The sequence below is a fragment of the Orcinus orca genome, chromosome 14 (assembly GCF_937001465.1).
Source record: "Orcinus orca chromosome 14, mOrcOrc1.1, whole genome shotgun sequence".
Lineage (NCBI taxonomy): Eukaryota > Metazoa > Chordata > Mammalia > Artiodactyla > Delphinidae > Orcinus > Orcinus orca.
In genome coordinates, this window is record NC_064572.1 from 77,799,259 (window position 1) to 77,812,440 (window position 13,182).

Sequence of the window (13,182 nt, forward strand, 5' to 3'; positions counted from 1 at the left end):
ATAGTAGGTCAATACAGGTTTCGACAACAAGGTATCAAGTCCCCAAAGAGCAGAGGATATCGTTTTTCTGAATAACAAAGATCACTTTTATCTAGACCTGACAGCATATGAATGGAATATTTTTCCATTCTTTTTAAGACAGAAAGAATTACTCTGATACTTAAAACTGCCAATATGAATTGAAATAAGTTTCAAATTGGTGACTTCTAATATAATCCATTCAACTAGCCAGTTTATCCAGTTTACCAACCAAGTCTACCAGTTTAGGTATTTGACCACAATACAGATTCAACTGACAATTTTCTGGTAAATCCTGAAAACATTTATTCCATAGAGGTTCAATGTTAAAGGAGTTTAAAGAAATGTTCTTAATGATTCCTTTTATAAAAGCCCTAAAAAATGAAGTGTCCAAAGAGACTTTCCACTAGTAAACTCAACCTTTAGCACATTTCAATTATGTCTATTACACATGCAAATAGGGCTTAAGAGCCACAGTGCAACTCAATACTGCTTTTTTCCTGTTTTTTTTTTTTTGTGGGGGGGGGGTGGGGAGTGAGTACCAAATCAAATTAATGCTATTAGAGATTAAAATACTCCATTTTCTCTCTTGGGACTGGGCATGCACACTAATACCGCGATGGCAAAACAGAACCTAATTTATAAACGTCTATGGGGATTAACAGTAATTTACTTATTATTATTCTCACAGGATATCTTTTATGAGATCTCGTAGGCAAGACAGTTAGGAAATTGTGGTCAGTGATACCAAAGATCATGGACAGCAAATTCAGACCTAACTGGTTTTCCATCATGAAATGGTAATGACGATACTGTTGAAGAAGTCCTAAAACTTGAAGGCTGAAAGATACCCATGAAATTAAGGCATGTTTCATCAAGAATATCACGTTCAATCAAATTTAACTTACTATTTTCTCCTGGTGAAGAAAAGAAATGATTATTTAAAATACAGTCAATCAAACAATTCACAAATTTCCAAACATAATCTTTATGAATTCCAAAAATTCTCCATTTCTTTACAACTAAGCTTCTCAAACTTTGTTCTCTTTAGTACCCCTGATCCATGAGAATAAATCTGACAACAAGCATAAAATTGCCTCGACATCTCAAATTTAACTTAAAAATTCAGATTTTTTTTAAGTTTTACTCCCTATCATAATTGTGCTTCTCTTAATAGAAAAAGAATCTTTTCTCCTTAAATCTTTAGGAACCTTGTCACTCTGGGAAATTGTGTTGTGATTATCCTGTTGCTCTGAGTAGATCCTGGTCCACTGTCTGCCATATATCCACTAGAGTCTACCTGAGGGTACAGGGGAGTGGAAAGCAAGTTCTGTTTACTTTGGAAGCCAAACAGTGAAACTGGACAGAAGCGATGAGAACAAGGCACGAGGGCCCTTGACAGGGCCTGACAGAGCACAGGTTCTGTCTGCGATCAAGGCCAACCCAGCATCCCTGATCAGCCTTTTCCTATGAGGAGAGGTTGAGGACAACCTGGGCAGAGGTAACTCTTCCAGGAAGGTGGAGAGCGAAGCAAGTTGGCTCACAACACCCTTGGCCAAAAGTACCACAAGCTGGCTCTGTACCCAGGACGAAGCCAAGTTCTGGAAAAGAAGCCTTGGTGCCCTCTGGTCACCAGGAAGGCCTCCAATGTTCAAGAACACCCTGCAATGAGGCCCCTGGCCAGAAAGCAACTGCTTCCTTAACCTGTCATCTCTGCAGACCCTTCAAGGAGAGGCACTCAAGGCAGCCAGACTTCCTGGGGACCCTCCATTTGGTGACACAAACCCCAAACTCCTGTGTATCCTCCTTGGAAGGAGAGCTGCTGGGGTGACTGGGGGATTTCTGGCCATGCTACACCCTAGGCTGAAAAGCCCAGCCTTAAAACATTCTTGGCAAGTAAGAGCTGGTTTCACAGTGCTACGAAATTAATAAAGTTTTGCTAGAAAAGAATTTACTGTTTTGTGTTAAGATACACTCTCCAGCCCCCTCCCCAAAAAAGATAAGTATAATCATTTTACTGGAAATTATACATTATACTATCTCTCAGAACGCTGAGCTCGGAGACTACTCGAGTAGAATCTTATACTTTTGCTTAAAAAACAAAGACAGGGGCTTCCCTGGTGGCGCAGTGGTTGAGAGTCCGCCTGCCGATGCAGGGGACACGGGTTCATGCCCCGGTCCGGGAAGATCCCACATGCCGCAGAGCGGCTGGGCCCGTGAGCCATGGCCGCTGAGCCTGCGCGTCTGAAGCCTGTGCTCCGCAACGGAAGAGGCCACAGCAGTGACAGGCCCGCATACCGCAAAAACAAAAACAAAAAAAAACAAAGACAAAAGAGTGTACTTTCACTGACAAAGAAATGAAAGAGCCAACTTCTAAACCTTGCTTAGAAGGGATATACTACTACCTGTGTGAATTTCCTAAGGCAGGGACCCTCTTCCCAAAGGGGTCTCTGAGGAGTTTTTGGTAAGCGGCATTTATCTTTCTTACTATGATAGTTTTGAACAATTTAATTTGAACTCAGTCATGTGAGTTTATGAAAACCTCATCATCCTTTAAGGTAAAGCCACAGCTTAGATATTTACCCTGCACTGTCCTTATTAGTGCTATGCGATAATTTCTGGACACAGGATTTTATAGCAATACTGATTAGAATACCTTTGCCTTGAAAGTCATAAAATAAATTTTCTACTAAATACAGGGAATACTTTTACTTAATTTCAATGTGGTTTAGTTTATTTCATCAAAGATTATTACTGAACATACATCTTGAAAAAAACTTTTATCCAGTTTATTGTTTTCTACCAAATGTATGTCCTTTATCAGTCAGTGAAAAACATGAGCTCCTAACTTCTTTTATTTACGGTTTTTAATGTTGAGAATCTATTGTTACTTGTAAATAATTTCATTTAACTTATTTAAACCAATTGTTACAGATTCTGTAGATGCTTTGTAATAAGATCATAGCAAGAGCTACCATTTCCAGGTTTACCATGTGGCAAACCTACCTTCAGCACTTTATGTGCCTTACATCATTTAATCTCTTCCACAACACACCAAGGTTGTTATTCCATTTTACAATTAGGCTTAGAAAGGCTAAGTAAGGTCATATAGCTATTCCAAAGACTCAAATCCAGACCTGAGTCCTAAACCTGAATTCTTAAACCTATCCTATACTCGCTTTAGGATATTCTACTAGTACTGTATTTAGATATTCTATTACTATATTTATACTTTCATGTAACACTGAAAAATCCTCAGGTAGAAGTAGTTAAATATACCTTCTGAATCAAATATTAAATTATGTTTGGTATGATTTCCATTTTAAATTTATTTGGGGCATTTAATTTCTTTTAAAGTGAAAAAATCTACATGAAACAATATTGTACACCTCAAGTAAACAAAATATGTGATTAACCTGAATACCCCCATTCCCACACCAGCTCCATAACAAAGAGGTTGTTATACTTAATGCAGAGCTGCTGCAGGGCACTCACTAATTGGCTCCTGGTAGCCTAAATACTTCCTCAGGAACCTACCAGGCAGGGAACAACAGACAAAGACTATAGTTCCAACTAGAAAAGCAATGGTAAAATTACTAAGTAGTTAGCAGACAACTAATGATATAATAGTACACAGTCACAATTTATAAAACATTCCTTCCAAACACATCTCATAATTTTTAAAATAAGCTTTCTTGCTATTTACTAAAACAATTGTCTATCTACTCATTCCCCAACGTAAAAAATCATGTTCAACGGTCAGGAACAAAAGTTCAAAGGCCTCTTCCTTGAAGAAGCATTTCCTAATTTCTAGCAAGCTGTTCCTCTCCCTTCCCGCAGCAAATGCTGTGTTCAACACAGTTCACTCTGCCTGGATTACAGGTCACTGCTTACACATCCCTCTCCCTAGTTTATGAGGCTACTAGTAACCTATGAATCTTATCTTCAACCCATCCAACCCCTAGCCCTAGTAGACTTTTACAGACATGTTTGTGAAAATAATTTTAAAAATTGGCAATTTGAATTAAGTTTTATCCTGGACAAGGTGATCCATGTAATTGCTATTTAAGTGGTATTAGCACTTTTGTCAAAAAGATATGTAAGCTTAAAATAAATATATAAAATACATAAAACATTTTTACTTGATGTATAATATATTCAAAATAGTTACATAATACTGTAGTTTAATATTTATATTAATTCTTACACATTTACATTATAATTATTATCTGTCATATAATAATACTGAATTAGATTTAACACATCAAATAATCAGGTAACACTACCACCATATACTAAATATATAGAAACAGCACCCGTATTTTAAAAATTAAAGCTTTACTGCTATGAAAAAAGGTAACCACAGGTGATATGGTCACAGTAGTCCAAAAGGAAATGTTCTAAATATAGAAGCAGGAGGCCTGGAAAAGTGGTATACAGAAGTAAGGGAAAAGTATAAAAGAAAGAAGTTATTCTCTTAGTGAGAAGCTAACAAAAGGGGGCAAGGTTTGGTAAAACCAAAAGCCACTGGAGAGAAATACATGGAGTAATTACAGTGTTAAGGTGAACACATTTTAAATGCATTAAGTCCACAAGCAGTTACAGAACACATTCTTGTGTTCAAAGAAGCCAAAATATTTTCCAGCTTTCAAAAACAAATTCTCAAGAACTGTTATTATGTTGATACTAACTTGCTTGTCTCGAATAACTCAAAACACATAATTCCTATTCTCTAAAAACAAAATTCTAAAATAAACAAGACAGCACCTCATTAAAAACACAAAAAACCGTAGCCCTCTCCATCAAGACTGAAATGCCAAGTTTGATTCAAGACTACAGACCTGACATTGCTGTAATACAGTTTTTACAGTACTGTGATTCATCAAATTGAAGACACCGATTGAAGACACATCATTGGAATAATCCTCCTTGTTTTTTCTCCTTTACTAGTCCCCCACCATCCCTCCCCTCCACACACACACACACAAGCAGAATGGTTAAATCCCATCTATATTAGCCCAGAAATGTATCTCAGAGAGGTTCCCTTCTTCTCCATCCTTACTGTCAAGTGACCTGCATCAACTCTCACCTCAACAATCACGGTAACTTCCCAACTTGTTCTCTTGCCCCAAAGCCTCCTCCCTGTTCCCACTCCTGGCCCCAGCAGACCCCCCCACCATGCTACAGAGTTATCTAAGATATTACTCTGATCATATCACAACCCAACTGAAAAGTCTTTCAAAGTACCCCAACGCCTATACAATGTCCAGTCCTGAGCATGGAATTCAGACCTAATATTTACATGACTGCTTTTATGAGCTCTAAGAGCAGGATTTATATCTTAATAACCTCTGCTGTCCTTGTCTATAGCAAGTATTGCTCTATCTTATTAAAGTACTGCTGTTCATCCAAAAATAATAAAAATGAAAATATCATTTGATTATCAGAAATTCGGAAAAAGTCATACTGATGGCCTGGAGCAGCCACACATCGGAAGCAATGGAATGAATCAGACCTGCAGGGCTTTCTTCATACTCTTAATCTTCAGAGTATAACATGTTTATAATAAAGGTTTGCTGACTGGGAGTTTTCTGAACCAGAACTCGATTCATACTCCAACAATTTCAAATTTACACTGGAAATGATTAGACCAAGTATCTGAAATTGGGACTCTCGAGTCTCAGACTTAAAGGTACCATAAGATCATGACTTGAGGGACCTTTGCATATTATGTAAAAAACAAACTGAGGAAGGACAGTCTTCTCTCTGCCCTAGATCCTGACAGTCTTAAACTGGACAAGGAAAGTAGACTGCCAATTTGGAATAGACAATTTTACCCAAGAGGCCACAGGTAAAAAGTAAACGGAATAAAAGTCTAAACTTAGAATCACGTAATTTATGTCTCTCCAATGTATTGCTCTTAAAATATACATGTTCATTAATGGCAATTAACGAAGATTATTAATCTACATGTAACAAGCTTCTCTACTTGTTGATTTTGCAAATAATCCTCTCAAATTCTATCTTAAAGCAAAATATTTATATATGATTTACAAAAATTAGTACACTAAGGTCATTGGAATATAATCTTAATACTCTCCTATCAGAAACTTCAAGAAGACTTACATACTACATCTTGTATTTGATCATATCATAACAACCTGTTCTCTTTAACTATTGGACTCACTATGTGTTATCCTGTGTCCAGTGCCTAAGAGCTCGTTAATTACCTAAACTATATCTCCATAGGTCTTGTTAATTACCCGTCTCCTGTCTCAGAGGACCTTGTTAATAACTTGTACAGTCTCTCTAAAGAGGTCCTAACAACACATTAAAATTAAAGATGCTTTTCTTTTAGCACCTGTCAAGTGCTGTAAATTGAGAAATTTTCACATCAGTTTATTAGCCTACAGTAGTTTTTGTGGATTTTTTTGGCTTGTTTTCTTCTCTCACAGATTCTCTGTGTATCTCAATCTCTCAGCTCAAAATAATAATAATAATAACTTAGCAAAGTCTTTTTGTTAGAGCTTTTATTGTTTTCAATTTTGAAGTCTATAAATATCAATTTGCATTAGCAAGTTAGCAAAAGGATGGCATGGTTGGTGCCTGCAAATTAACCCATGGGGAGATGTACCAATTAATGAAAGCTATTATAATGAGTATTAGGATGACAAAGGGTAAAAAAGTTTCAAGTAGTACCTGGGGAATTAAGCATAAAAGTTCTAGTTAGTGTTAAGGGAACTAATCACATCGCATATTTCATGCTCCTAGTCATTGTTTCATTAGACACATTCTGTAAATCCCTGGGCACTAATGGATTAATGGCTCCAAAATTCATGTCAAGTTTTTATTTTCTGTCTCATAAATGAAGCTACAAATTTTCAGCTGTGTAAAAGATTTATAGGCTGCTATGAATAACAGGGAGATTATCTTTAATATTAGACAAATAAGGATAAAAAATAAATATTGCTATTAAAGTAAACCTTATGCAGGATAAGGTTTACTAAGCCAAAGACTGAGCTTTAAACTTATACAGGAAAAAAAAAAATGTCCATAAGGAGCATTATAAAAATGAAGGTTTTAAAACTATGAATATAGGTCTTTTCTTTAGGATCATCTGTTTACTATAACTTTTTAAAATAAAAATGTAAGTCTACAGTGAAGTCTTTTTTATGGACATATTATACAACTTCATAATAATGGTTACATGCTTAAAAGCCTATGGTGATTTTTGATTTGAGAAAATTAGAGACACATTTAAATATACATTCTAGATAACTAAATTTTTTGCAGCTTTTAAGAAAGGTATGGTACAATCATCACCGGAATTGATTAAAGAAAGCAGGGACGGAGGAAGGGAAAAGAGAAGTAGGTTAACCTGATCCAGAAAGGAAAAGGCATACTATCATGCAAAATTATAAAATATTAGTGATAAATATGAGATCGCCATCTCAGACACTATTTATGTACTGCCCTAAAAAATACCTCTTTGGCCTAAGTTCAGAGCAAAGAAGTAGACAGGTTCTTCCACAGCAAATACTGCAAAAGGAAATATATGCATACATGCTCTAATAAAATCAATGATACTAGGCATGTTATTATACAACATACCATTAAGTTCTGTAGCGCAACTAAGAGTTTGCTACATGGTATATTCACAACTACAACAAGGCAGAAAATAATGAAGGGAAAGTGTGTTCTTTGTGCAGGTCATAAATAGAAGGATGTTCCCAAAACAAAATTCTCTGGTAAAAATATCTCCCGTAAGGTCTTGCTCTCTGATGAGCTACCTCTAACATCAAACAACATTAGCTCATCCTACAGAGTATGCTTATATTACTGACTATATTTTTTTAAATTTCAGAATAAGACATACACCACAAATTTTCTCCTTATATTAATGAACTCTCTTAATTAACCAGGAGGTATCTTCAGTCCTAAACTGGAACCTCAGAAGAATATACCTCACAAATGTAGTCTCTTCAATTTATTATAGGTAGCATACAAACACAAGCATATTTTTTAAATGTTGTTCATCACTACTGATGCCTTGGTGTTACCTGAATCCTGAAAAACAACCCATCCACAGATGCCATAAATATTTAACAGTCAGACATTTCTGCCTGGTCTTCAACGCCTAAGTAAATTTAGATGTTTCTTAGCCATTCAACCAAATTCATACTCTTCTCCACACCCCCGTTTTAGTCAAGCCGATCTCCTCACTGATCCCTTTACTTAGTTAGGGCCCTGTAGACAAAGCTAATATGACTAAACTGTCCATTCAACTATGACTTTACCAGCACGACTCCTGATTCCTATTCATAAATAAGTACTTACTGAACTTTTATGAAATAGATGATATAATTTAGATCAACAATTTTTAAGCCTGAGAATCAGCAGGAAGTTTTTTTTCTTTAAATGCTGACTTTTATTTCAGGGCCTACTCACTGAAGATTCTAGCACTGATGACATGCAGTGATCTAGGTGCTGCAGGCACCCACAAAAGAAGATTCAGCACAACTGTTCAGCAGTTGATACAGGTTAGTGGGGACAACTAAAACTGAGACACAATGAACATCGTACAGCAATTATGTTCTATATCAGCAGAATTCCACAGAAGGGAACACTATGTTATCAATCAAAATAGGATTAAAGAGTTTTCAACATCAAGGATAGCTAGGCTTAGGACACTCAAGAGATGAGTGAAGAGTGCATTCCACAGCTGAGCCAAGGAATAGAGTTGGCCAGGCTTATAGGGACCGCAGGGTAGAGAGGTGCAGTAAGGAAATGAACTCACCTGGCACAGAAAGGTGAGGAATTGTAAAAGAAAAGTTGGGTAGTTAAGAAAAGCCTAAAATACAATAATCCTTGAAAATTAGGAACAAGAGTTTGGATTTGGTATTGCACACCAGTGGTTCTGAAAGGTTTTTGAATTAGACTTTCTTAAAAAGAACAAGAGGCACTATGGCCCCTGTGCCGTAAATGATAAATAATAATGATGCTACGTGCTATAATAAATAAATGCAAAAATCACAGTAACAATATTCTGAAAATTTATCATTCAAGACAAGGTTCAACAGTTATTCTTGTTTATCAGGTGGCCTTCCAAATGCATTCAGGGACCCAGGTTGTCCCTATCTTATGGCTCTGCCCTTCTTAAAGACCCCCATCCAGCTAGTACAGGGTTCAGCAAACTATCTCTGTAAAAGGTCAAATAATAAATATTTTTGGCTTTGTAGGTCATACAGTCTCTGTCATAACTACTCAACTCTACCATTATAGCACAAAAGCAGTCATAAACAAATGGGCGAACGGCACTCCAAGAAAACCTTACTTGCGAAAACAAGCAGCAAGCCAGATTTGGCAACCTTCGGCCTAGGGTATGGAGGAAGACAGGCAATATGGGGGACTGTATAGGAGGTTTTCATGGGACTAGACCTGAAACTGGTATACAGTCATCCCTTGGTATCTGTGGGGTATTGGTTCTAGGATCCCAGGAGATTACTCAACTCTCTGGACGCTCAAGTCTCTTATATAAAATGCCATAGTATTTGCATGTAACCTACACACATCCTTCCCATATACTTTAAGTCACCTCTAGATTACTAACAACACCCAATACAATGTAAGTGCTATGTGAATACTGTAAATACAATGTTATGTAAGTAGCTGCCAGCATGCAGCAAATTCAAGTTTTACTTTTTGGAACTTTCTAGAATTTTTTCCCCCAAATATTTTCGACCCGAGATTGATTCCACGAATGTAGAACCTGGGGATATGGAGGGCCCACCGTACATCTCTTCCACTAAGTCTTCAATAAGCCAGAACTTGGTCACATGTCCCCACCTAAGTGAACGGTCTAGCTCCATCTCTGTAAAAAAAAAGGGAAATCTGGTTTGGTGAACATACCCACCTATTTCCACTTTCCAGAGGGAAAATAACCCAGTATTAAAGAAGAACTGGTTGTGAACAAATTATTGAAAATGCTATAACAAACATTCAGGAATATTTGTTTTTGGAAAGTTAATTACTGCTGATGCAAAAAATCATTATTTTACAAATTGTAGGGTTAACCACATAACAAATTAGTTGATACTGATTCTGCTAAACTACCTGTGATTTGTAATTAAAAAGCAAGAGCAAGAGCAATTTTAAAATACAAACAACTCAATACCAATAGTAAATTAAGAAAACATTTTCCTGAAAATTATAATCCCAGCTACCCTTTCACATACACGTGTAGTTGGACTTTTACAGCATGCCAAGTGTTAGACAGTGTCCACACTTCTTAGAATTGGCATCCAGGACACACACAATACGGTACACTCACCACACCCAATTCAGTGTTCTCTGGGTCCACAGCTAAACCATGTTTCTTAACTGGCTGCACTCAGGTTGGGACATGACTGAGCGCTGCCCAATGGGACACACGTGGAAGTAATGGGTACCACTGCCAGGCCTGGCATATAAAGACGTCCCACATGTGATCCTCCACTCTCTCTCCCTGCTGCACGGCCTTGGAGGATGGGTGTTAAAGGGTGGCATCACAAGAAGGAAGGAGTCTGGTTCCTGAGCAACTGTGTTGAGCTGAGCAATAGCATGGAACAAAGCAGCCACTTCTTCCAGCCCCGTCTCAGAGAATTCAATTGTGACAACAAGGAAAAATAAACTTTTACTGGAGCAAACCAATGAGAGCTGAGGTTGTTTATTGCAGCTGATAACCTAACCTAATTAATACAGAGTTCTTAACAAACTCCAGAAATATGTTAATTAGGATATGAATATTAAATTTTGGTAGTCCCTTAAAACTCACTTAGATTTCTAATCATGTTTAGTTGTATATAAAAATGCACACACCTGCCTTTATGGATCTGTTGTTGGTGTTAGCAGGTGTCTCAGTGTTATTAGCCCACACTGAGCTGGAAGCAGGAGACTAAGGGAATGAGAGAATGAAAGTAGCATTTTAGGAAATCCATCTGCTATACCGTGTTCATTTAATCAAAAAATGCTTTCCAATACCAGCTACTTCCCATCATGCTGGAGATGAAGGGTTGAAAGATGAATGAAATGCAGGCCCTGCCCTCATGTTGTTCATGGAGGTGAGAGGGAAAAAAAGTGGCTGGTCACATTAGTGAACAATGAGATGCCCACAGAAAGGAAGATTAGATAAGAACATGCTGCAGCACAAGGAACAGATACCTCTTCCTACAAGAGTAAGAGAGGCTTCAAAGAAGTGGGGGTGGGTAAGAGGAAGGAGACTGAGAATTAGTAACTGCAGGGAAAGGTGTTTCAAAGAGCCCTGCTCTTTGTAGAAGTAACCCAACAAAAAGCCTAACTCATTTCCTCTCTCAGTTTTATGTAAGACTATGGGATCTATTCCAAGAACAGAACCAAAATGCAGTAATTTTTGTGATTACGAGGTGATTTCTTCAGGTGGACTTTACTTACAAAGAAATAAAAACTAACTTTCAAGAAAGCGTTCCTTAGTATTTAAAATTTTTTTGGCATAAAGAAAATTCTACGGTTGTAATCATACACATTATTCACCCAGAGGGTAATAATATGGTTCCTGTGTACCTGCAATCATAGCGGAGACAGCTCACTAAAGAACAAAATCCAGTTCCACAGCTACATATTTTACCCTTCACTTTGTTCAGCATTCTCAAATATATCAGTCGGGCTTCCCTGGTGGCACAGTGGTTGAGAGTCTACCTGCCGATGCAGGAGACATGGGTTCGTGCCCCGGTCCAGGCAGATCCCACATGCCATGGAGCCTATGGTGCTGAGCCTGTGCATCCGGAGCTTGTGCTCCGCAACGGGAGAGGACACATCAGTGAGAGGCCCGCGTACCGCAAAAAAAAAAAAAGAAAAAGAAAAAAAAAGAAAACATCAGTCACAAGTGTCCAAGAGAGGACTTCCCTGGTGGCGCAAGTGGTTAAGAATCCGCCTGCCAATGCAGGGGACACGAGTTCAAGCCCTGGTCTGGGAAGATCCCACATTCTGTGGAGCAACTAAGCCCGTGCACCACAACTACGGAGCCTGCACTCTAGAGCCCGTGAGCCACAACTACTAAGCCCACGTGCCACAACTACTGAAGCCCGCGTGCCTCCACGACAAGAGAAGCTACTGCAATGAGAAGCCCGCGCACCACAACAAAGAATAGCCCCCCTCGCCGCAACTAGAGAAAGCCCATGTGCAGCAACGAAGACCCAACACAGCCAAAAAAATAAATTAATGAAAATAAATTTTTTAAAAAAAGAGTCCAGGAGACTCTGTAAATGGATCTATTTAGCACTACAGAAAAAAATAATTCACAGCATGTGTCCTAGTGATGTGAGTCTATAGCTTCAAAGTGCATTTGGTTTAGATGTTAAGGTGAGAAATCTAAAATGTCCCATATAACTGAGGAATGATACTGGGAGGATAAATATGAATAGACCAAACTACCTCAGACTATATCCTTCCTAATTCCACTCGAGACAAAGTTGCTTTCCAAGAATTTGAACTGTACTCTCTTCCTAGATCTATTTATATTCAATCCTTCTTTTTTTATACTATTAATTAGACCTACCCCTTTATTGCAAATGTTTCACATTTATCACAAAGATGGTTTGTGACACAAAAAGGAAGAGTAACTTCTCAGGAATCTACAAATGTTTCTGTTCTTATAGCTGGCATCTCATGAATATGAAGAAGAGAAATTCTTAAAGTTAAAAAACCTATTGTTTTTCACACATTTGCAATCATTTTCTATAAATATCACGAAACAGCTCTAATTTTGATACAGTATTAATATCGAAGTAACCCAAAACAAAGCCTGAATTTCACAAAATGCCACACTCACTTTTAAAGCATTAATTTTTAAGTCCACATAAATAAGCCCAAGTATAAGGCAATTAAAAATTTGAGGATACCTATTTTTCCATATGCTGCCATAATTTAAAAATTATTTTCCTATTGTTTCCCATTTTTCTTGCTTTTCTTTGACTCTAACATTATGTAAATTATCCAATCTCTAAGTTATCTCAGTTCTTTACAGTAATCCTCTTCAAAAAAAGTTCAGTTAAAGAGGGGAAAAAAGCAAATACATTTCTATTTACCTCTGTAGTTTAAGACTTAACCGCAATATGTGAAGTACACTATGTAAAATACCAAAATGAAATG

At 37.4% G+C, this 13,182-nt stretch overlaps 2 protein-coding genes across 5 annotated transcripts in view; both read right to left on the minus strand.

Annotated features, from left to right (window-relative positions):
* The window catches only part of FAM204A (family with sequence similarity 204 member A), a 781,024-nt gene that overhangs the window by 486,909 nt on the left and 280,933 nt on the right, over positions 1-13,182 (minus strand). The gene's annotated exons all lie outside the window — the stretch shown is intronic.
* The window catches only part of RAB11FIP2 (RAB11 family interacting protein 2), a 40,140-nt gene that overhangs the window by 18,238 nt on the left and 8,720 nt on the right, over positions 1-13,182 (minus strand). Inside the window, exons 4-5 of one of the 4 annotated variants that reach the window (XR_007471477.1) lie at positions 10,876-10,951; positions 9,814-9,889 (exon numbers count right to left, since the gene is read on the minus strand). The exons of 2 other annotated variants lie outside the window; for them this stretch is intronic. The gene's annotated coding sequence lies outside the window, so the exon portion shown is untranslated. The remainder of the gene's footprint in view (positions 1-9,813; positions 9,890-10,875; positions 10,952-13,182) is intronic. One more of the 4 variants, XR_004481287.2, reaches the window with a different exon arrangement.